The 25811-nt window shown below is 40.6% G+C and overlaps 1 protein-coding gene across 2 annotated transcripts in view; it reads left to right on the top strand.

Moving 5' to 3' along the window:
- The window catches only part of GLRA1 (glycine receptor alpha 1), a 100755-nt gene that overhangs the window by 5789 nt on the left and 69155 nt on the right, over window positions 1–25811 (top strand). The gene's annotated exons all lie outside the window — the stretch shown is intronic.

Genomic DNA, 25811 nt, shown 5'->3' with positions numbered 1-25811 from the left:
CAGCTTTCGTTACAGCTATTGCAGTGTATTTCAGCTATTATAAGAAATAGCCACATCAAGGTATAGTCAGGCTCAAAGGTCTGAAAGAATTGAGGACCTCACTAAGCAATTCACTTTTTGGAGAATTATCCTGACCCAGACACGATTATTGACAGATCCTATACATATGTCAGTTTCCGCGGGAAATGTTTATTGTGATGAGAAAACATGAGGCCTGATCGCTATACTCACAGATCTGAAAAATGGTGTGAGAAAGAGAGACCAAACATTTCTGTACTTTTTATCAATGATTCTGTTTGGCTCTTTTTCCCCTCACAAAGCCTATGTTTTTTGTTTTTGTTTTTGTTTTTCCAAAAAAAAATTTGTTTACCAGATACCATTCATCATTAACATATTTTTCCCATCTTTATTAATCAAAGGCATATGTAACTGCCAGAAATACTAAATACCATGGGATAAGCAATGTCGCCACACTGAGTTGACCTAAGAAAAAACAAAAGTAAAGATCTGTGATTATTTTTAGTTAATCCAGAGAGCCTTGTCAGAAGTAAATATGCAATTTGTTAGAGCCTGTGAAATGTTTAAAATGCACTCTGAGTCCTCATTACTATTTCATGAATCTCCTATGTACCCAGGGACCCCATATTGGGAAACATTAGATTTGATTTATTCTATGTAGCTCCAAGAGAAAAATCAGAGTAAACTCATAGATTTTTTTTTGAAAGCACACATACAAATTCGGACTAAATATAAATCAGAACTTTCTGGTAGCTCTTTCAAATGGTACTGTGGGCTGCCTCAGTGGTAGTGATGGTATCTGTCAGTGGAAGTGTGCAAGGAGAGCCTGGACGTCCACCTCCCAGGAAAGACATAGAAGGAATTCAAGCTTCTTTTGCAAATTGAGATTTGTAATTTGCTGCAGAAGAGTGAATGAAATGCAAGTCAGAGACAATCCTTCGCAATTCTATATTCCCTCCTTTCCTGATTCCCAAATTGCCATCTAATCTTTGTAAGCTCTTCGAATCATGACATGAATACCCACTAACGGGGATATGTTTCTCCTTAAAATTGGATTGGATAATTAATAAATTGGACAAAGAACATACAAACACCATGCAACAAAGAATTATTGAAAGGAAATCACTTTGGTTATGTAAAAGCCTGGTTTTAAGAAATGAGAAGAGCCTCAGAATAAGCCAGAAAAAAACTACCAGAAAGTGCACTTGCCAACGGACAAGGCCACAGGCACCAATGGTGTTCACAGGACTGATGGCCTCTCAGCCTTGAACTCCAGCTGTCTCCCTGAACCAACTCCCCGTAAAGCCTAACACACAAAATGAAAACGCCATACAGCCAGCCAGCAAATTCATTCAGAAAGCACATTAGAAGGGAACAATGCCCAGAGATGCTGGGGAGAGGGGCTTATCCACACAGTGCCTATGTTTTGTAATGCAAGCTCTTATGAGGAGTACTGAGGCACCAAAGCTTTTGAAACTCCTTTCAAAGGATCCCTTTGTGGTTTTCTGAAGTGGATATTGTCCAAGCCTCCTGAGGCTAATTCAGTGCAATTAGATTACCACTCTCTGCGTTTGAATTGGGCTGGTTTTCAGTGTCCATTGCTAAATTAGTTTACCGTCTTAACGGAGCTGCCGACAATCATTAATCCCAGCCGTGAAATGGGCAGCAGCTCTGGGCAGCATGCTCTCTTGCCTCATATTCTGGGCAACCCACAGGCACATGGAGAACAAGCCTCTGCTTCCTTTCTCACAAGTACATTCCCAGCTCTTCCAACCGTTCACCCTCAGAGATTCGTGCTTTCCTTCAGAGTGTCTTGAGTATCAGCAGAATCATGGAATCTTGGGGTAGGAAGGACTCTTAGCTTTAGAATTCAATGGCTGTCAAAGTTAGCTGTGAGGTGCTTGTCAAAAAGACAGATTCTCAAACATTTGTTAAGAGGACAGATCTCATAGTAAGTATTCTTACTGCAAATAACAACAACAATAATAATAAACATATAAAAGAGCAAGAAGAAACCTTTGGGGGTGATGGATAGGTTTATGGCATAGATTATGGTGATGGTTTCATGAGCATATACTTGTCTCTAAACTCATCAAGTCCTAAATATGCACAGCTTTTTTATGTCAATCACACCTCAATAAAGTGGTTTTAAAAATTAAATTAAATTAAATACAGCTTCTCAAAATCAAACTACTGAAACAGAATCTCTCAGAATGCGGACCCAGAAACCCATAATGTCAACAAGAGTCTCTAATTCAGTGCTTTTCAAACTTCAGTGTCCAGGATCACCTGAGGATCTCCTAAGATGCAGATTCTGGCTCAGGAGTTCTGGGATAGGCCTGAGTGTCTGCATTTCTAAAGCGTCCAGAAGATTGATGCTGCTGCTTCCTTGGATCAAAGGTTTGCACAGCAAGGCTCTACATCATTCTGACAGAGAACCCCTGACATAGATCAACCCTTTTATTTTGCAGATGTGGAGGGGATAAATAACTGCCTCAAGTTTATAGAGTGGGTAAGCTCCCAAAGCCATACGTAATCTCCAAACTTACTCCCCTACATGTCTTCTACAGAGTCCATACACCCTACCTCTGCCACTGCACTTTCTTTCCTTCAGTCCTCACACTCTGTCCTTTCTCATAAACACATTCACCCTTCCAGAGGGTTTCTCAGGGAGCTATCCCCAAACTGGTGGCCTGGTCTCTGAAGTCCTGGTGCACCAAAAGCTCTCATTCACACTGCTGGGAACTCTATGTGACACTAGATAAAGAGAAGGGGCACCCGGGCAATGAGTTTTAAATCCTGGCCCTGGGACACAGCAATGAGTCTGTCAGGATTGATAAAGGAGGTGAATCAAGATGGTCAGAAGGAGAGGGTATGTGGTTTCTTTCTCCAAAGATGATCTCACTTACTAGTCTTCCTGTGTACATTGTACTCTCAACTTTTGTACTCTCAACTTTGTAAAGCTAGAGGCTTGCTTAGGACTCCCAGATGTTCACAGACCACTGCCACATTCCACCACCTGTCTGACCTTAGGACCATGATCTTCATTTTTCTCTATCCCTTTAACCTGTCAGCCTTTCTGCAAATCATGTTAGTATTTTATATACCAAATAGAGTAACTACTATGATCTTCAGCCTTTTGAGAGCTGTGTGTTTATTGCTGTGTGCTCAGTTCTGCAACATTCGCCAGCTCCAGAGGAATGCGGCAAGGCTGCTGCAACCCTGGCTGCCAGGCAGATTTGCAGTACTGTCTTATAAAAAGCACTTCACAGGTTATAGCATGTTTTATATCCACGATCTCATATAAGCTGCCCAATCACCTTAAAAATTAGATACAGGACAATGGTTAGTAACCCCATTTTAGAGCTGAGAAAACTGAGGCTTAAAGAAAACAGGTGGTTTGCCTTTTGGTAACAGCAGGTAACCATGCTGTGATTCTCAGAGTAAAACCAGGATTCCAACACATATCTCCTTGCGCCTCACTCACCATACCGATATACAGAGATAGACAGATAGACAGAGATACATTTATGTAGCCCCTTTGAGCTGGTACAGCTGTCAGTCTAATAACCCTCTCCTTCTACCAGTGGATAACAGGGGTGGAAAGAAGCCTAGAAAAAAGAGCTGGAAATTTTTCATTGGCCTTTGGTTTGACAGAGCCTTATTCTTCCTACTCTTGGCCAGATAGGCATTTATTTCTCTGCCTTGATCATGTTTAATTGTACAATGCATGCATACATTACCTTTTTAAGAAATTATAATACTACACCAAAGCCTGAGGTCCCCTTTGATAATGACCTCTAGGTCTCTTTCAACTGTTATCCTTTTTGATAATTTTTTATTCATATATATTATATATACATTATGTACACACATGTATATAACCATTGAAATATACAATCATTTCACGGAATCATATTTTCTATACAATATGCAGTTTGTTTTGTTCACATATTAACATGTCTTGGGAAGCCTTACTTGTTGAAGCATACAGTTCTACTTCATTCTTTTAACTACCGCAGAGCATTTTATGTTATGGATGTCCCGTTGTTTTCTAGCCATCCCTTATTGATGGACACTTATACTTTTTCTAATCTTCCCACTGCAATCAGTGCTGCAATAATTACAGTGTACCTACAACTTTATGAACACATGTGGTATTTCTCCAGGTACATAATAAGAACTAGGAATGAAATTGCTGGGGTACAGAGAAAATGCACCTTATATGTTAACAGATAACTGCAAACAGATATTCCTTTCTTCCTGAACCTTCCCTTCTGCCTTCCCTCATGATGCCCCATCTCAGCCCCAACTGCAATAACTCATTAAAAATAATCATTAGCATTTACCGAGTGTTTATTGAATGCTAGAGACTAAGCTAATAACATCATATACCCTATCTCATAATTCTCAAAAAATACTATTACTTTCTATTATAAAAAGTACTATTCTATTGTCCCCATTTCACAGGAGACAAGACTGATACATAAACAGGTTATGTAACTTGCCAAAGGTAAGATAACTAGTAAAAGGCAGAGCTAGGATTCAAAATTGGGCGTGACTGTAGAAAACACTCCTTTCACCATTACCCTGCCACTATTACTCTAAGAAAGAACCAGGGAGGAGGAAGGAGGAGACTAGACTGGATGAGAGAGATGAAAGATATGAATTTGCCTCTCTAGAAAATCAAGAGCTAATCTCTTGCAGGTGGTTCTGGATAGTTAAAAAGTTATTAACATGCATCTGTAAGTAGATACAAGCTTTCAATCTCTATCCTTGACACACAAGAGAAATTGCACTAGCTCCCACCCCCATCATAAGGTGTGTGGTTAGAGCTCTGTCAAGGGGCAGAGATGGTCAGCCACTGAAGGTCCTTTCTCCTTTGTCCCACCTGCCTTGTGACCAAGATCATTTCATTGAGAAAGCTAGCCAGGATGGTGGGGGAGAATTTCTGACTGAGTCAGGAGGTCAAGAAGAAGGGCAGCATAGTCTCTGGCCCAGGAAAAGAATGTTTTAAAATCTTGGTCCCTTTTACTCAGACCAAAGACATTTTTAGCTGTGTTCTCTAACCCCCAGACAGAGAGGACTTTCCCCAGTCTCCCTTTTCTTCTGTATGTGCTCAGCCTCATGCACTAAAGGTCTCACCACATGCCCCAGATGTATCACTCCCAAAGCAGACCTTCAAAGCAGGCTTTTCATAACATCTTTAAGCCAGAAAACCACATCCAGCCCAGATGAGGCAGGGGGAGCAGAAAGGGCCAGCCCTCTATAATACCCATTGGCATCACTCCTGACATGGCTTGTGGGAAACCCAGGCAATGCAGTCTCAGACATCTGTTTTCAATAGCTCTCTGGGTGACACCAGAGACATTTTCTAATGTGTCCCTACCAGCCTTATTGCTACTAGAGAAAAAGAATATAGTAGAAATAAAGTCTCTTACTACCAACTCTTAAAATAGACTTGCTGGTTTGTCATTTTGTTTTCCTTTATTTTGTTTTTTACACTATAAAATGTATTTGTTGTAAAATATTAAACAGCATAAGGAGATATGTTTGAAACTAAAATACACGTAAATCCTACTTCCTAGGGTAAATCACTTAACAGCTTGATATTCATCCTCCTAAATGGTTTTAATAACATAACAATAACAAAAACATGAGTGCTTCCTATGTGCCTGACACCTTTCTAAGAGCTGGATAGAACTTAACCCATGTAACCTTCAGAACAATCCTATAAATCATATACTATTATTCATTTCATTGTACAGATGAGGTTAAATCATTTTCCTAGGATCACCCAGCTTGGAAGTGTCAGTGTGGGATTGGAATCCAGGAAGTGTGGCTTCAGACATCCCTTAGCTGCTGTGCTACTGTAGTAAGCTGCTTCTGTTTTACAAAAAATGGGATTATTCTAAACACCATGTTTGGCAACTTCTCTTTTATCACTCAGGAATACCTTGTCAGTGTGCATATGGATCTACCTCATGCATTTTTGCAGTTGTGCTGCCCTTCTCTTGAAAATGCCAGGTTTTAATATAATATGAAACTCTCAGCTTGCCGCACACAGCACCCACTGCTATTTCCAACTCCTTTATTTCACACAAACTGAATTCCAACCCAAAATGGATTTCTCATTGTTCATAAGCAGCACATCCATAAGTCTCATCTCTGTATTGTAACTCATGTTGTGTCCTATACTCTCCATAAATCTGGTAAAGCTCCCTCCTCACTCTGCCTTAAAAGATACACCAACCAGCTCTAGGTTCAAACTCATCTGATTTTGAATCCTGCCTATGTTACTTCCTTGCTGTATGGTCTTGGCAGTTTGCTCAATCTTCCTGAGCCTCAAGTTCCTCATCTTAAAAACTGAGAATAACAACTTCACTGATAGATACACGAAGCCCCACTTCAAACACATTTTCCTATCAGAGCACAATCCCTTAACAAATGGTAATTTCCTCTCCTCTCTGAGATGCTATCCATGCCTTAAAACCCATGTCTGGCGTCATTTCCTCCATGAATTGTCCCTGGATTGCGTCTATGTCTAGCCCCAACTGGGCATGGACTCTCCTTCCTAAATCCTCTTGGAAATATAGGCATTATCCTTAGCACTCAGTTTGTTTAAAGTGACCTTACATACATTTGGGTGCCCTTCTAGCTTTCCTGTTGGATTGTAAGCCCCTCAAAGATTAGCGCTTAATGAATTTCTTGATGCATATGAAAAGCAAACAAGAAGAAGAGGAAAACATCCCTTGGTGCTTTCCAGAGTTTTCAGTTAACTCCACTACCCCTTCATAGATAATGTCATCCCAGGGGTTCATGTATATCAGATACTCAGTGTTTGTTAAATCAAACTGCTTTGTCCCCACGTGTCTGTTCCCATCCTCCTTCTATTGGCTCTGCAGAAGCCCAGGACCTGAAAGATTCCAAACAACCAACCCTAAAGCACTGCTGTATCTCACCATGACCCCTTTCTGCTCCAAGAAATGAGTCACAGTGAGAGTGTGAGCTAGATATGGCGGCGCAGCTCTGGCTCCGTAGCTGTTGCAGTGAGTTGCTTGCTCAACCTTACCCTTGCTCTCTGACAGGGCATGTCCAAACTCTGGGCCTCTCGAAACATCTGAGCCATTATAAACAAGGCTGCTCTTCACCATCACCAGGTCCTGTGGAGAAGCCCCTTCCAGAAGACAAGGAAACATTTCTAAAATAATTTTAAACATGAAGAAAGTATGGACTTACCTCAGTTAAAGGTAGTTTCCTCAATGTGACCTAAAACATCTAGTAGGAAAAAAGAAAAGAAAAACAGTCTTCACAGGAGCCAAGTAAAAGACTGCATCATGCCTAGAGAGAGGGTGCCTTGAATAAATGTATTGAATATGTCTTGGAATGTAAAAAGCTATGCCTACTGAAAAAAGGAGGTGATATGGCCTAGTAAAAAATGTAATGCCTCATGCTGCCCAAAATTGGACAGCCTAGATATTACAGCAAGATTTTCCTTCCACTGCAAATTCTGCTCTAACTTTGTAACTAGTCTCAGCTTTTCCATGCCTAAAACGAGATGGAACTATGTAAAGACTATGGGTCTTTCCAGTTGTCATTATCTAATTCTTAAATTAAGTTGGCATATTGAAGGCCCAGCAGTTAAAAACTCTAGCTTGGGAATCAATTATATATATTCCAAAATCCTAGTTATACTACTTGCTATGTGTATGCCTTGGAGCAAGATTATTTTTAAAATTGCTAAGTCTCAGTTTTCCTCATCTGTTAAATGGGAATTATAATTATCTCTTCCGGACAGATTATCATACATATTAAAAGGGAGAAGGCATATAGATAGTTGGCATTGCATATGGCACACAGCAACTGTACAAAGCAGGAAAACCACTATTACTATAATTAAAGTAAGATAGGTGCAAAGTGTTGCGGGAGCATACGAAAGAGCCTGGTTAACTCTGTCTGGAGGTGGGAAACAGTATAAATTGAAGACATTTCACAGGACTCAGGATAATTAAGCTGGGCCATAAAGAATGACTAATTTACCAGGTAGGCAAAGAGTATCAGGAGAGTGAAGCAAACAAAGGAAAAAGGCTTGCAGAACAGTCAAGCTGAATGCTGTTGAGCTCAAGGCCACTGGGTAGGCCAGGCATCCACCCTGTTAAGTTGGCTCATTCCATTCCTGCTCTACCCTATTCTCTCCCAATGGGCTTTCTATCAATTAGAAGCGCAGCTGAGAGAGGATAATTTGTTCATTATCCAAAAAATATTTATTAATTCCTACGATAACCAGGAGTTGTTCTAAGTTCTGGGGATAGATACATTGAGGAACAGAAGATTCATGGTCCCTGCTCTAACACACCTTAACTTCTAGTGGGGGGTACAAACAAATAACTAGTGGGGGGTACAAACAAATAGACAAATTGGGAAACTATAGAATTGCAGGACCTAGTAAGTGCTCTAAACCCAATAAAGCAGGAGAGGGTGACAGAGAACGGTCTACTATCAAATCCACCCTCAGGACACCTACAGTTTCATACATCTCCATTATCTCCCTTAAGCCTTATATAATAGGAGATGGGCAGGTTGGAGAGGACTGTTTCTTCTTCTAGTTGAGGAAACTGAAACCCTGAGGGGGAAAATGATTCATTCAAAGTCACACAGCCAGTTAGTATCATGGGCAGGCAACCTCATTCCATGCAGAAAAGTCAAAAATGGCCAGGATGAATGATTACGAGGAGTGGAGAGAGAAGGGAAGGCAAATAGCAAAACCGTCTGTATAGCAGGATCCCATTTTTATTTTTTTATATGTATTAATGTTCTCTTATGGGGAAGAAATCTACAGAAATGGACTGAAAACTGCTTATAGTTGTTATTATCTCTTGAGAATGAGACCATGGGGAACTTTTATTTCCTGCATTAAATATTCCTGTAATACTTGAATGTTTTACAACAATATATATTACTTTTGAAAAGCTGGAAAATATATTTTTTAATAAAAGAGGATTCCAGAGAGCATGGGCATTCAATCAAACTTAGAGCCCACCTTAACAAAAGGCAACCTGTACCAGGTAGGAAAGAAAGACATGTGGAGTCACCCAAGCCAGTGCCGTGTCGATTGTGCTTTCTCCAAGTAAAAACCAGCCTAGAGGCTGAAACTATTTGGTGTATTTAGAAGAATTTTCTGAACAAATGGAAGTTGCTGTTCCCACAGAAGTAATTGTGCTGGAAGCAAAATGTCGCTGGAAAATGGAAGGCTAGAGTTATATTATAGAATTAGGTGCTCAGAACAACGTGATTGATGGTACATACTCTCATCAGGGTGACTGGAGCCCCACACAATTCACTGTGCAATTTCATAAAATACTCATGACAAAAAAAAAAGTTAGAGATGGAAAGAATTATATGTCCCAATTCCTTTAGTTCCCAGGGAGGAACTGTGGCCAGAGGGAAAGGGACTTGTCCAAAGTTAACAGTAAATTAATGTCCAGTCTAGACAAGAACTGAGAATTCCAAGTCTCTTATCACCAAGACAACTTTCCCTAAAATCAAATCAGAGTTACACCAACAGTGTACAAGATACACTATAATGGTACAGGATAATGTTCTCTTATTTTATTTTACTAGGGACCAGAACTTACCAATTCCATTATGATATTGATAACATTTAAGACTAAAAATCAAACTAAAAATAAATTAAATAACAGTACATAAATTGGGCAAAACTCGTGATATGATATGCAAGTGATTTTGGTTTGGAGAACACAGCACTCTGTCATCACATCTTAAACACTACCTGGGAGAAAATGGAAAGTATCAGAAGGACTTCTTAAACTAGGTCAGTTCTGAGCAAGGCCTAACTTTACTCTTAAGTTCCAAACAGCTTCTTCTCAGGGTAAGTCATGGACATGGGCTACAATTTGAATTCAAATAGTTGTAGAAAAGATGGTGCCTTTGGTTAAAAAGTGGACACATTCAGGAGGCAGAGCACAGCTGAGATCAGGTCACTCTTTGTGTAATTTGCCAAGTCTCTATCTGAGCTATGTTCATAATTTTCTTTTCTCTCCTTACTTATTAGAATGACATCTGTGACTCTCAGCCCTTCTCCTTAAGGACAGAAATCCCTCTAAATAATAATATTTATAATTAATAATACTAGCAAATATGAATAACGTGTATCTAGAACCTACTATATGCCAGAAACTTTTCAAAAAACTTGATATATATTAACTATTTCATCTTTATAGCAACCTTATGAGGAAAGTACGATGATCATCCTCAGTTTGTAGATGAAGGGACTAAAGCAGTGACCTTACCAACCTAGGACCCCTTTAGGGCACCTTGGCAATTCAAGTTCAAAGTCTTCATATGGAGAAAGACAGTGGACAAACCCCTCCAAAGACGTGGCAGGGTAGGATGGAGAAAGTAGATAGAGACGCTGAGGAGGAAAATTGAGGGGCTCACCCCAAATCACAGCCACGATGGAAAGAACTTGACAACACACTTCTCTTTCAATTCTTCTACCCAAAGTCCTGATTTTCTTTCCATTTAACATTATGGGATTAAGAAGAAACAAAAGAGAAGAAAGAGTATTGAGCAAGATATAAAATGAACAATTAAAAAAAAAACAAGAAAGGCGAGAGAAATGTGGAGATAAGCAGAGTAATAAAGAGGGAAGAGCGCTCAACTCAGGGCTACTCTGGGTTCCACCAAGGACTCATTCTGTGAATCTCTTTCTCTCTTGGAAATGCATTCTTCTCATCTGTAAAATGAATTAGTACACTGTACTAGAGGACGTCTAAGATCGCTCTCAACTCCATCATCCCGGGATTCAGAAACAAATGAAGGAAAACGAAGAAGGTAGAGAAACCAGAAGGGAAAAAGAATGCAGGAGGGAAGAAGCAAAGGTTAAGGAGGAATGATGACAGGAGGAGGAAACAAGAGAGAGAAAGGAAGACATTTTCCAAAGCAGTTGGAATCTGCTTATCTTGTTGAAAGAAAAGGAAGGATCGTCACATCACGAATTCCAACAATAAAAGCTTTCTCTTCATGCAACTAACTCCATGTTTCTTGCTGGTGGGACCCATGGCTGATGTTGGTAGGAGCCTAGACTGATGTCTACAGAACAGGAGCCTGAGTAGATACCTGGGAGGAGGCAGGATGCTGCCTTGTTCTCAAAGCCCAGGCAGGAAGGCTGCTGAGACAGCCCTCAGAAGGGTGGCCCTTCCTCCTCTTCCTCACCTCTTCCTCCTTTTCCTCATCTACCTCTTCCTCCTCCAGGTCAGATAATGGACAACAATTATTAGTATATTCCCAGGCTCTGGGAAAGTCCTGGGGAAACGACTAGTGAATGTGCCCAAGGGAGCCACAACTGCAACATTACAGCATTGTGTCTGCTAGAAAGAATCCTGGGAATCATCAAAAGGAGAAAATCCCAGGCAAGAAAGAGACCTTGCAAGGTCATCTTCTCCATCTCTTACCTCTGAGCATCCCTTCCCTAATTGCCCAGGGGCTGCAATCCAAACCAAAAGATATAGCACAGAATAACATTCAGTCCTATCAGCTAATCTTTTCACAACTGTCTGAGCCATCCCAGGCCTTGCGACCTTTGTAGACAAAGACAGTGCTCCAATTGACTGAACTCTAATGCACATGGCACAGTGCTGGGCATATAGTGGGCTCCTCGAACCCATCTGATATTTGTTCCACAGGGTGACATGGTTTATTAGCTGTGTGGTTCTAATCTTTCCCCCAATAATGTCTATTCTATTGCTTAACATTTCAGTCTAAACATTCTTCCTTTTGTTTATTCCACTGCTCATGTTTTAAAGTCCAACCTGTCATTTGCCTAAGGGGACAGAAATTAGCATGTACCTGCCACTGCAGAAGTGAAGTAAAATACTCACCCAGGAGGTGACCTTTCCAAGTCTAAAATTTTTCCCAATGAAGAAGTGAGTAGGCAGTGTCACCAAATAAATGAGAGCCACAGATATAAATAGAAAGATTATAGATAATTTTTCACTTAATATATAAAGAGCAACTTCTGTATACCAGCTTCTTGGCTAAACAATTTATCTATAATTTTTTTGTAAGTCTTCTAAAATTAGGCCATATTCTCAGTTTATAGATGAAGAAACAGGCTCAGAGAAGTTAAGCAACTTTCAAGAACATCCAAGTAAGTAATAAAGTCACAGTTCCAGCCCACTCCTCAGCTGTCGTCCTTACAGCATGCTACTGAGCAGAAGTTCAGCCTCTCCTTGAATACTTCCAGTGACAAGAAACTCATTATCTACTTAGGCAGCTTCTTCCATTATTGGGTGGCTCTAATGGTCTAAATATTCTTTCCTCACATGTATCAGGCAGCCACTTTGCTCTTTAAAAGTCCGACAGGCCTTCCCTGGTCACTTGGAACAAGTCAGTGGGCTGTAGAAGGTACTCAAACTGTAGAATTAGAAAGACCTGGCTCCATTCCTACCATTCCATCTATTAACCACATTAACTGTCAAGTCACTTCTGCCTCTGTGCCTGTTACTTCATCTGTACAATAGGAACACAAATATGTACCTCGTGTAGTGTTTTGGAGAAGAAAAAATAAATACTTTTGCAAAGCTAGATGTCTGGAAAATAAAAATACTCAAATCATTATTTTATTAAGTTGGGTCCCTCTTCTCCTAACAGCCCAACCGACCAATCCCTTCTGCCTAAGTCTTCTCTGAGCCAAACACCCACAGAGTCTTTAATTATTCCTTACAGGTCAATTTCAAGTTTGTTTACCAGCCCAATTGTTCCCTTTTGGACCTCCTCCAGCCTGTCAATGTCCCTCTTAAAATGCAGGACCTACAACTGAATATAATAAATTAGCCAAGATGTGAAGTATAGCCCACATCCGGTATTTCCTGCATTCCTGACTCAGTCTTTAGATTTTTCTGAAGTTCTTAAGAATTATTAGGTTAAACTTAGGTTGGCATAAGATTTTAGTGCAGATTATTTGAACCTTATTTTTCTTTGTAATAATTGCTAACATACTCAGTAGTTCCTCTGTGCCTGGCACTGCAATTCTCACTTGATACATATTTTCTTGCTTCGCCCAACAATTCTAGAAAGTATCCCTATTATTACCTTTATTTAACTGATAAGGAAACAAATTTGAAAGTGTTAAATGATCACACAGCTAATAAATCAGAACCAGCTAATAAATGGCAGAATCAGATTTGAGTCCACCATGCTATCCTACCCCCCATTTCGAGCATTTAGGGAATGCTTACAAAATGTAAGTACTTTGAGGGATTAAAAAAAAATGAATATGACACAGGCAGAAGACATATGCAGGGCAATTTAACAGAAAAGGAAATGCAAAGCACGAAGCGATGTTGGGCTTCTGAACAATCTGTTACTAAGAGCTCTTTCTCCCCTCCAGCACGTTCCAATGTCTACAATTTCATGGGCAATGTGAGTCAGTGGAAAAAAAGGGAAAAAGTGGAAGCAGTCACCTCTCTCCTTTTCAACTTTTACTTACTTGCCGTTGCCTTCAGCCCTTGCCCCTAGCACACTGCCTTATGAAGAATTAATTTTCAATGAGAGCCAAGTTGCTGGTCCTGGGGGATGGGGAGGGGCTCCTTCACTCTGCTACGGCTTTTCTGTCTCAGAAATATTTCTAGCTTTGACTCAGCAATTTTGCTTCTACGACATGAACAGAGGTTTGTGACCAAGGGGGTTTTTCCAGCATAATTTATGATAGCTAAAAATTGAAAATAATATAAACGCCTATCAACTGTGGGAGAGCAAAATGAATACTAATTTTAAATGACTGCATATGCCAGCCACATACTGGCATATGCACTCATTTAAAATTGTGTTTCTAAAGGTTTAATAGCAATAGAAAATGCTCATTTAGAATCTTCAGTCAAAAAAAAAAAAGAGGAAACAACACTGATTATAATCTGTAGAGGAAAAAAATCCTGGAAGAAATTTAGCAATATGTCAACAGTAGATATCTAGATAATGCGATTCCCAGGTGGGTTTTCATTTTTTTCCTTGAACCCCATTGTGTTTTTCCAATGTGCATTTTTTGCTTTAATCATCAGAGGAATTTTTTTTTTTTTTTAAGAATTGAAAGAATCTGGTCTGAGGGCAACCAGCCAACTTGTGAAAAATAGTTTTTGCCACTGGATAGTTTCCATATGTGCAGCAGCAATTACTACTCTGTTACCATCGGATCATCTTAATCCTATTGATTGAAATGCCAAAGTAATGCTATTAATTTACTACATAACAGATAAATTACTAAGAGCATAGTAGAACTACCTGAGATTGCTGTGGTACTCTTCTAGGGTCAGAGTGGGTGGCCCTTCTAGATTCCAATATAAAGCACAAAAAGCGTCTGGAAGTTCATATATTCATCCCCCATCACAAAGCTTAGATCCACCAACTCTCTTTGAAGCCATAAAAATTGTATTGAACATGTACACTGTGCCATGCACCAAAGTAAGCATTGTAAAAAAAATGCTTATTCCTTACAAAAACCTTATGAGCAACAACTACTATCACCCTCATTTTACAGATGCAGAAACAAAGATTTAGACAGAATAAGGAACTTGCCCAAGGTCACACAGCTAGTAAAAGCCAGAGCCTGGATTTGATGCCAGAGTCTATGTGCTTAGCCCTGGAGCATGCCCTGTTTCAGCCAGAAAACAAGTTCTTATGCTTTCTTCCACATTATTTTAAATAGTAATTTAAAAGTTAGAACAGGAGCTATCTACACACTATGGATGAGGAAGCTGAAGGTTACACGTAATAAAGGACTTGCCCAAGATCATACAAGGAAGAATTGCAACAGGTAGAATTCTGCAAACCAGAATCTCTGACTCCACATCCACAGCTTGTTGCATTTCCAAGGTTGCTTCTCTTTGCCTCTGAGACATGCAACAAGTGGCAGAAGGCAGTGGGACTCAGGACCCCATTTGGTCCCCCTGTGCGTTAGAAAGAGGTGACCTGCTGGAGGATCTTGAAGGTACAGGGTAAAAAGGACAGAAATCCCAAGAAGAGAAGAAAACCTCAGCAAGGACCCTAGAGGTCCTTTATCCTGAAAGGATAAAGGGGCATTGGCCACAAAGCCTTGTCGTTTCTTCGTCATCCATCACTCTTCCTTCCACCTCATTAAGTCCCACAGGGTGTCAATGATACTTTTCCTGAATTCTCCTAAGTGAATATTCCTTCTAGAAGGTTATACTAAACCACAGAAGAGAAGAAACTTAAAATCATGCATATTTGAATTGAGTGAGCTGTTTTAGCAGATTTGAACAGCGGCTCCAAAACCTATGCCAAAATTTCACCTCGATTAGATTTATGTATCAGCTCTGCCACTAACTCACCTTGATTAAGTCTATCAATCTCCCCAAGTCTCAGTTTTCTCATCTGAAAAATAGAAAAGGAAATGTTTGATGCTTCATAAAGTTGTTGGGAAGATTAGAACGCCCGTATGGAACAGTTCTTAACTTGTGGATGGCACCTAGAAAGTATTTGGTCATTGGTAGTAGCCTTTGCTATTCTCAGTTAATCTCTGAGTCAGTTTTCTTATCTATAAAATGGAGATGATAGTCTTGCAGGGGTATAATATACATTTATTAATTTATAGCAGGTGATCAGTGAATGTCTTTTTTAATGCACAGGATGACCAGGTCTCATAATTCTATGACTCTGCTACTCACTTCTTGCCCAAGACTTTGGAACCTGCTGAGTGAAACAAAGAAGTTTCACCCTGCTGAGCAAAGCTGCAGCTCTGACTCTGTCTTAAAGGATTCAGGGGAATCAACAAAGGCTATTTAGAGAGCATTATTAGAGCCCTGGAGCGTCCCTAAAACTCTGTATTTACATGCAAATACCCACTTCAGCTAAACCCTATCAACTCACAGTTAAGTGTTCACTTTCTGAAGACCAGTCACTACGTTTATTAAAGGCAGCTTCAGGTTTTAATCCAAATTGCCCTCTCTACAATTTAAAATCATTTCTTCCTCAGTGCCTAGTAAGGATTGTTTATTTTCTGAACATCCTCCTTTGAATCATAGTCTTTGGATGCTTGAAGACCACACACATCCAAGCTCTACTCCTATGAAACCTCTGTTTTCTCTGGGATAAATACTACAGTTTTGCTGATGCATTTCCTATGGGTTCATTGCAACTTGGCTTTTTTTTTTCCACTATGAGTTTGAACTAGTATAGACTTGGAAGGGAAAAGTGGTATGGTTTTTTCTAAAGGCCCTGGATATTAAAGCACTTATTTGTTCTCACATAAGTTTTCCTCTACTAGTTTGAGAGCCCCTGGAAAGCAACGGCTATTGCACATTCATCACTGATATAGTTAAGAGAGAAGTCTGTAAGGTCAGGTGAACCTGGATAAATTATTTAATCTCTACGGACCTCACTTTTCTCATCAGAAAAACAGAGGTAATTATACCCCAACTCAAAGGGTTATTGTGGGGATTAAGTATTGCAAATAAAGCTTTTGGTGTAATGCCTAGTACAGTACTTTATAGCCACTCAATTAGGGTTGGCTGTTGTTATTTTATTTGCAACCTCCTCTAACACCTAGTACAATCTCTGACAATATAATAGGCACTTCCTAATTATTTTAAGTAAATAAGTAAATGAAATAATAAACTAATGTGATCTAAAATGAGATTATCAGTACCTAAAAGTACCTAATGAATAAAGTTGACTAACCTGAGAAATGAGAGTTTATTTCCACAGCATCTGTAAAAGTACTGTGGCCTTCTGCCATTCAAACACCTGCAGTTGGTAAAGGCAGGTACTATTTTCAAGATGAGTGAACTGAGAAAAAGGCAAAACAAAAGGCAAGTTGACTACAGATCAAGTGTGATAGAAATGATGTAATAAACAGTCAAGAAGGTTTTTCCATATCATGACTGGTTCTGGGGAATGGCCAAGGAGTCAAGCAGAGGATAACCCAGACCAGACCTGGAGCCCTCCAGTTATGTTATGGTTCTACCATCTGAGACTGAGCAGCCCTCCTACCTCTCAATTGAGCCTCGCTGTCATCACCTGGACATGGAGATGCTGTCACAGGGCAGATGTGAGGATCAAATGTAGTGATGGATTTAGAAGTGCCATAAAAACTGAAAGTGTTACATGTGTGCAAGTGATTATCAATTACATTGTTCCCAACCCATACTTTCCAATTCCCAGAGCTCTAAAATTCCCAGTTTTAATTCCAGAGTTATGAGGAAACAGTTATATCATGAACCAGAGAGGCTCCTCAGAGGGACTCTGCAAATCACTATCACTCGGAAGGGTCAATATATTATAGTGATTAATACCATGGGCTTCAGAGACCAGTTGTCTCATGGGGCTACCATTTACAAACTGCATAACCTCAGGTAAATTTTCTGAAAATGAAAGTGTCAGCTTCCTCATCTGTAAAATGGGGATAATGATGTCATCTTCATGGTATTGAGAAGAGATTAAATACAGTGAAATATGTGAAGTATCAATGAATGATAGCCATTACTGTCATTAGCTAATATCATGTCTTCATCTGTTTTTATCCTGTTGCTATGTCTCCTCAATATCTATACTCCCAGGACTTTGCAACCTCAAATGACCAATGCCTGCTGATTAATGCAATCTTTTTTCCTAAAACTTTCTGTCCAGAAGCCTGGGCTCCATTCTGTACAAAGGCACATTTCTCCAGTGAGATTTATCTGATTAAAAAAAAGGCTGCATTGAAGGTAATGAGAGCCATTTGCTCTTCTGTCCAACTCGTGGGATGCATGCTGATTATGTAGGGCCTGCTAAGAGCTTTCCCTCAGTCAGAGTAAACCCAAAAGGCCTGTTCTTCCACACTCAAGCCTCTGAAGAATCCCCCTGGATTCTTCACACTGTAACTCATCTGAGGGCCACTTGATGCCCCCAGGCTTAAGCCAAGCATTCTTTCACCATAGGACTAGACTGCAGAATAACACTGAAAGTCAGAGGCACGGGAAAATTTTTCCGAGTAAGACACATAGACACAGTTGGGGCAAAGTGAGATGGTTGTGGTAGAATTATAAATAGGGACATAAGGAAGCAGGAATGTAGGGTTTATGTGTAAACATAGGTTTGACCTAGGCCAGTGGTCCAAGACATTTCGTGTGAATACCACTGAAAGAAATGACTTTTTCTCTTATTTTTCTGCCTTGTATTTTCCCTGAGGACATTAAATATTTTCCCAAGGGGCTGACTAAGAGTATCAGGGCCAGAGTTTAGGACTCTTTGGACTCCAGTCAAATCCTATCACTGATGCCAAATAATGCTGCACAGCTAAATTAAGCTTCCTCTGGAATTTCAGGTATAGATCATCCATTTAACAAATATTTATTGAGCTCTGACTGTGTGCCAGGCTCTTCATGAAAACCATGTTTATTGAGAGCCTGAAGAGACATTTGTGAAAATCATGATTTCAGGGTTTTGTCTATATAACACCTTGATGGCCCCAATTCTGAGAAAAAAAGAAGGTTACAGAGCTGAAAGTTTGGCTTGAACCAGAAAAGACCAGGGCTGTCCTGACTCCAGGCTTCACACATGCGCATAGAGTAAGGAAGATGAGAAAAAAGAAAACGTCAATGTAACGTAAGCAAATGCAGTGTGGAATGCCAGAGCTGGAGAGATCAAGTCACAAGCCACAAAATTGATTAAGCCTCACTTTTCTCACCTGTAAAATGGGGACAGGCATCCCTGCCTCTCAGGCTGTTTGGAGGATTAAACGGGATAAAATATGTAATGTGCAATTCAGAGTCCACATTAGGAACAGCAGGTGCTCAATTAATGTCATTTCTTGCCACCAAACAAGAAAAACAAGAAACTTTTTGAAAATAAAGTGGGATGCCATAAGAGGTAAAGAGACCCCCTCATCAGGTGAATAGATTTGATAATCTACAGGAAATCCCATCCTATAGACCAGGCTGAGGGATTTAGGATGTTGTAGCAGGGCCAGGACTAGAGTGAAGCAGGTGAGGCACAAAATTTAAGGAGGTGCTCACTCTCTGGTTCCTGCAAGTGCAGGATTGGCATTTATGCAACCCTGGGATGGAGTGCCTCCTTAAATTTTGCTAGGTACCTCATTCACCTTTCTCTAGGTGGCCCTACTTTGTGGGGATACATACGATAAGGCAGGAGAGTTAGTGGATGGAAGGCTATCCAGAGGAAAACATGGAAACTGATGCTACATAGTATATGGGATCCCTAGAGGACCAGACTTCCTCAGGTGCAGAGGCAGAACCAGATGAGATTTTAAGGTTTAGTTCAGCTCCAAGAATCCAGGATTTTACATTGCTACAATAAGAAAATCACGTGCAAATACATGTGCTTTTTATTCAGATAAGGGTTCCCTATAGGGGGCAGTAATAACTGTGGGAGGTAGGACAGGAAGAGGGACAGGTGTCTTGTTCCCTAAGACCCTGAGGTGAACTGGGCTCAGGGCATGCCAACTGTGACATTCTGTTCCCAGGGGTGCTTAGCAGATCATGAAGTGACAGTAATAAAATGTCAAGCACTCCCTGGCCAGCCTAAGCCCCTTACTGCAATCAAATAAAATCAGAATTGCACAGCTGGCTGGGGGAAGCCAGATGCTGACCTGATGATCCAACTCAGGCAAAGCTGAGGGTGACCAGCAGGGCCCAGGCTGCACGACAAGCCCCAAGTCCCTTGGGATCAGAGCCAGGGATAGGAAACTGGCTCAGCCTAGAAAGCCAAGAGTGCCAGCCCAGCTCCGCCCCACCTCTTCCCAGAAGACCAGGACACCCACCCACCCCTCCTCACCATCCACTATTTCCTTTTCATTTAGAAAAAGACAGCCCACAGGCAATGGGGCAAGAGAAAGCTTTCTCCCCTGAATACACAATTTGAAAATGGCAAATGTTGGGTCTTTCTAAAAGCACACAGAGGCTACAATTAATAAAACTCAGACGATTTCTCTAATTAATCCCTGCCTTACCCCCAAATACTGCCTTCCACCACTAAGCCACCATAGCAGTCCAATTATGCCACCTAAGCAGAGTGGCAACCTCTTATAATTTCTTAAGTACCTAAACTATTCTATCTACTGGACAATAAATAATTAGAGGACAAAGGCCAGTCAAATCGAATTTTTAATTACTACTACCTGCCAGGCACTGAACAAGACAGAGCCTACCCGCAAGTGTTTCATCTTCATTTCTCATCATTTCCCATTCTCTTCTCTCCCTCCCTCCTTCATACACACACTAAACTCTTCTTTCAGTTCTCCAAGTTGTCTCTCACTTCTAAACTACACATGCTGTTCCTTCTACCCCAAACACTCTTCCTCCTGTATTTTTCCAGGCCTACTCCATACCTAACCTTCAAGTTTTACTTAAAACGTCATTTTCTCCACAAAGCCTCTTGGAGACTTCTCATCCTCTCACCAAGTGTAGTTAGGTACCTGTCCACTGTGCTTACTGAATTCCTCAATTATAGTGCTGACCGTGCCTCAAACTCCTTCATTTTCACAGTGTCCTCTTCCTCTTCCACCTCCCACCTCCCTGTCCTCAATCTGCACCTCCAAGTTCCTCCTCCAGCTGTATGGGTCCTTCCCTTGGTTGCTCTCAGCCTCTTAGTCCCTCTTCTGCCCCTTTTCCATCCTGACCTCCTGGACTTCTCTGCTCATGGTGAACTGGAGAGAGGGAATCGACTAGGGGGATCCTCTCTGCTAACCCAGAGTGGTTCTTGGGGGTGTGGTGCCATGTAAAATGTAGCTGAAATTGTTTCTCCCCAGTTTTACTGTCAACCCTAGCTCATTTGTAATTCAGATTGACAGTTTTACATTGATTCCCTATTTCCAATTGATGCTGCAACTGAAGAATGAGAATCTGAACATTCATCTGGCCTTTCTTCCAAGTAAACCTTGAGAAACAGATTGACCCTTTGGAGGAAAAAGTCTTGAGACTAGGTGAGGAAGAACCAAGATACAAAATCCCATTCCTCCAAAGAAGTCCAGACAAATCTAGATTCCCAGACCAGGTGTATGAAAAAAAAAAAAAAAGAAGGAATATTATAGACCCATAAAATGATGACTAAGGGATGGAAGGGCTCTTAGAGATCATCTTAATTTCATTGTATAACTGGGGAAACTGAAAGCCAACAAGGGAAGTGACTCACTGAAGGTCACACAGCCCCCAACTTCATTACATCACCCTGCCTCCAACCCCTCTGTTGAACTCTACTCCTGGAGCTTTGCATGGTCTCTGTCATTAGGAGTAACATCTGAGGTCCTTTAAGTACCAAAGTCTCTTAGTGTGACAAATCCCCTGACCAGAAGGTGGTGGAAAGTCTAGTGCATGCTCTAATCCCCACATACATCCATAAACATCCATCTATTTGTATACATAACATACCTAATACATCATACCTAGAAACCTGCTCACATCACACAAACTCACCTACATCCATAGACACACAAAAAGAAACTAAAATATATTTGTTCCTCATCTTGTCCATCAAAACTAGCTCTTCAGGATGTAAGGATCTTCAGATTATTAAGCAGGAGTGTCTGAATAGTCCTAGAATACCCTATGAATTTTCAAAGCAACACCAGATTGCTTTCAGTATTTTTCATTTCTGTGTATAATAGTCTAATGTTTTGTATAGTCAGTGCATCTATCGTAATAAGCCTTCTCAGTAAGGAATAGAAAACTTGGTCTCCGAAGACCTCACTGTCTTTCTGAAATTTACCATTAATCAAATCCGCCTAAACTGAGTCTGATTCACCCACCATATTTTAGTAATCCCTGAAAAAAACTGCATCATTTCCAAATACTGTCATAAGGTCAGAAAATTTTAACAATTGAGTGTTTTATTTCTCAGATTCATTCCCAGCTCTTCTGTCCAGCAGCTCATGGTCTATAAGCAAATGCTTAAGTTAACTGGGAATGGTGGTACTAAAAGAGCTCCCCAGTGCATATTTACTCTACACAGATGCACAGCACATCAGATTCACTGGGGTGGAGATGGGGAGTTTTGAATAATCCTGTGCAAATTGTGCTGTCTAAATATAGACAGAAATGTACAAGGATTATCAAGTGGAGGGAGGCATAGCTACTTTGGCATTAATATGGAGCCTTTGTATTTGGAAAACAGTTGAGAATTTTTGGCCTAGGGCACAGTGAGGGAGGAGGAGGATTTGAAGTGATTGACACAATAACAATAAATCATTATTGAACCAATTCTCTTCCAATCGTTCTTATTATCTCCAGAAGTCTCATTAGGTGTTAATATGCCTCTAACGCCTGTCCTACACTTGCTGCACTTCCTTTGTAACTTAGAGGAGGCCTTCGGCTCAGAACATTGGCAAGCAGCAGATCACTAGAATTGTAACCTCTTCTCCTTTTGTCTTGTTGTCATTGTATTTGCTATTATGGTTCTCTTCCATTATGGCAAGTAATATTAGTTTTCTATTTGTGAGTAGTGAAATATAGTTTCCTTTTAAGTAAGTTTATGCTTGAAAGAAGTGAGGCAATTTAATGAAAATAATTAAGTGAATGATAGAGGTAGTAAACAAACAGGGCAAAAATTATGAAAGTGCTAACAGGAAACAGCTGGTAAACAATATATGGGAGAGGCTGGACTAGAGATTCTCAGAATATGCTATTGTGAATCACTCGACAAAACAGAGGATCACTGGGTAGTTCACAACGATTTCCTCTCCATTTTTCAGTGTGGCAAATTCAGAGCAGTGTATATACCGATTGCTAGAATTCAGACACATGTTTTGACTTGCTTGGATATAACAGGGCAGAACAAGCTTCAGAAACAAATCGTAATAATAGCATGACTATCATGATTTTATACTCTTCACAATTTACGAAGGACTTTCCCTTACGTTGTAGCATTTGGATAAGTCAACACTTGAAAATGTAAGTTCTAATTCCTTCTGTCTTTGAAGTGCTGTGTGACCCGAGGGCAGTAACTTAACCCCCCGGAGTCTTCATTCCCTCCACTTCGGCTCAGTGCCAAGGTTTTAAGTGAGCCAGTGGCTGGGTGACCAGACTGCAAATACCTTATTGCAGACATGCAATTTAGAATAACCAGAAGACTCTTCAGCTTTGGGGAGGATTCTGGTATTAAATGGCATGTTATGGCAATAGCAAATGGTATGGGATAATTTGGGGCAAATTCATTCTCCCACTTTACTGCCTAATAGGATTCAGGCTTATGAGAGAGACCTAAGGGCCAAGAGATCACTTGTGCTCCAGGAACTGCTGGGAGGGAGTACTACGTTCCCAAATCTTATTATCAGAGAGGAGGGGTTGGAGAGAGTAAGGGAGCTTATGAAAGCTTCATAACTGCCACTTCTAGAGAGGTTCTGGAAGTGAATTATAACAGCAGAAAAGTCATAAATCACTAATTGCGTGCCTGTGGTCCCCTCTGCCCACACCAGAGGCACACAGCAGCCATGAGTCCAGTGCTGAATTGGCTGTGGCCCCAACTGTGGGCCATGGGAAGCATCTGGGGGGCTTTCCAGCCATGTGGGCTCCACAGTGCAGCTGAAAGCGCTGTGAGACAAGGAGCAGCCCCAGACCCGCTCTGAACTGCTTCAAACACACACACACACACACACACACACACACACACACACACACACCATGCCGCAAAGAGAAAAACAATGTATCAAGCGCTTGCTGTGTTCTAAGAACAGTCCTAGGTATTTTTAACTATGCTACCTCAGTTATTCCTCATGCAAAACTCATTTGACAGGTCAGAAAACTAAAGCTCCTCAGACAGGTTAAGTAACTTTCCCAAGGTAGCACAGCTAATAAATGACTAAAACAGGATGAATTCCAAATCATCTGTTCTTTTCACTCTCTTGCATTATTCTATATTATGTTTCACAGTACATTTCAAAAACAAACACATGCAATATGCACATCACAGACATAACTCTACAGAAGCATTTTACACATTCACAGCCTGTATCCCATGTATATATACAGCTCACATACAGACATCTCACATATACACACAAAAAAATGCCCATACTAAATGTGATACTTGACATACACACACATGAACACAGAAATTCACATTTTGCAGATATCTATGTGACCCAATTCACTATGCATCTGCAAACACCACTATGCACACTCTAGTCTCCACATACATCCATACACATCCATCCATCTGTATACATAACACATCTATACAGTCATACCTAGAAACCCGCCCACATCACACAAACTCACCTACATCCATAGACACACACAAAGAAACTAAAGCGCATTTGTTCCTTACCCTGTCCATCAAAATTAGCTCCCCAGGATATGAGTAAGGATCTTCAGATTATTAAGCAAGAGTAAGAGTGTCTAAAGAGTCCTAGAATACCCTCTGAATCTTCAAAGCAATGCCAGATTGCTTTCAGTATTTTCCATTACTGTGTATAATAGTCTAATTATTTTAAACTTGTTAATCCATGTATAAATATTTATGAACACTTTTTACTAGCCAGGATATTTGATTAATTAAAGTAGCACATTATTCATTCATTCATTCACTGTGCAATTACTGAGCACCAATTAAGTATGAGACATCATGGTAGACACAGTGGGGAATGAAAGAACAAACAAACAAATAATAAATAAAACCACCATGACTCCTGCTCTTAAAACACAAACACAGATAACTACATCAGCACCTGGTGAGTGAGTTTATGGGTGTTGAGGGGGTGGAGGAGCAAGGAGACAAGACGGCTCTGAGGCTTCTAATCCTAGAGAGCGGAAGTATATTGACGTCATCTGGGGAAACCGATTTAAAGGAGCAAGTCTGGGAAGGAAGCTGTAGAGTTCAGTTTAGGAGATGAATTTGAGACACTGGCAGAACATTGAGATAAATGTGTCCCACAGGTGTTTTCAAATTAGGAAGGGGGTTTTAAAGAAGAGGCCAGGGTGGTGACAGATTTGAGAGTCATCTATTATTAACTGATTGCTTAAACAGTTACAACTGATGAGACCAGAAAAGAAGACGAGAGGAAGAACAAGACAGATTGGGTACAAATCCTTGGGGAACGTTATGCGCTGCTTGGCTAGGTGACAAAAGCTTCCACCTTACACACACACACACACACACACACACACACACACACACACACACATTCATATCTCTATGCATTTCCTCCAACATCCCAGTCCCACAAGCACATGTCAGTGCTGCTCATGGCTCCTAACTATCTCCTGGATATAATTTCACTACTAGGAAAGCTCAGTTGCCCAAAGCAACCCAAATTAGTGTTCTTCAACCTTTGAGACTCCAACATTGACTCTTATTGAAATCTATGTGCTTTAACAGTTTAGCATGGCAATTCCTCAAGGATCTAGAACCAGAAATACCATTTGACCCAGCAATACATTACTGGGTATACATACCCCAAAGGATTATAAATCATTCTACTACAAAGATACATGCACATGTATGTTTACTGCAGCACTATTTACAATAGCAAAGACTTGGAACCAACCCAAATGTCCATCAATGATAGACTGGATAAAGAAAATGTGGCACATATACCCCATGGAATACTATGCAGACATAAAAAAGAATGAGTTCATGTCCTTTGCAGGGATGTGGATGAAGCTGGAAACCATCATTCTTAGCAAACTAACACAGGAGCAGAAAACCAAACACTGCATGTTCTCACTCATAAGTGGGAGTTGAACAATGAGAACACATGGACACAGGGAAGGGAACATCACACACCAGGGCCTGTAGGGTGGTGGAGGGCAAGGGAAGGGAGAGCATTA

Source organism: Papio anubis, chromosome 5, assembly GCF_008728515.1.
Source record: "Papio anubis isolate 15944 chromosome 5, Panubis1.0, whole genome shotgun sequence".
Lineage (NCBI taxonomy): Eukaryota > Metazoa > Chordata > Mammalia > Primates > Cercopithecidae > Papio > Papio anubis.
Note: the sequence above shows the minus strand (reverse complement) of the source record. Positions and strands in the feature narration are given on the sequence as shown.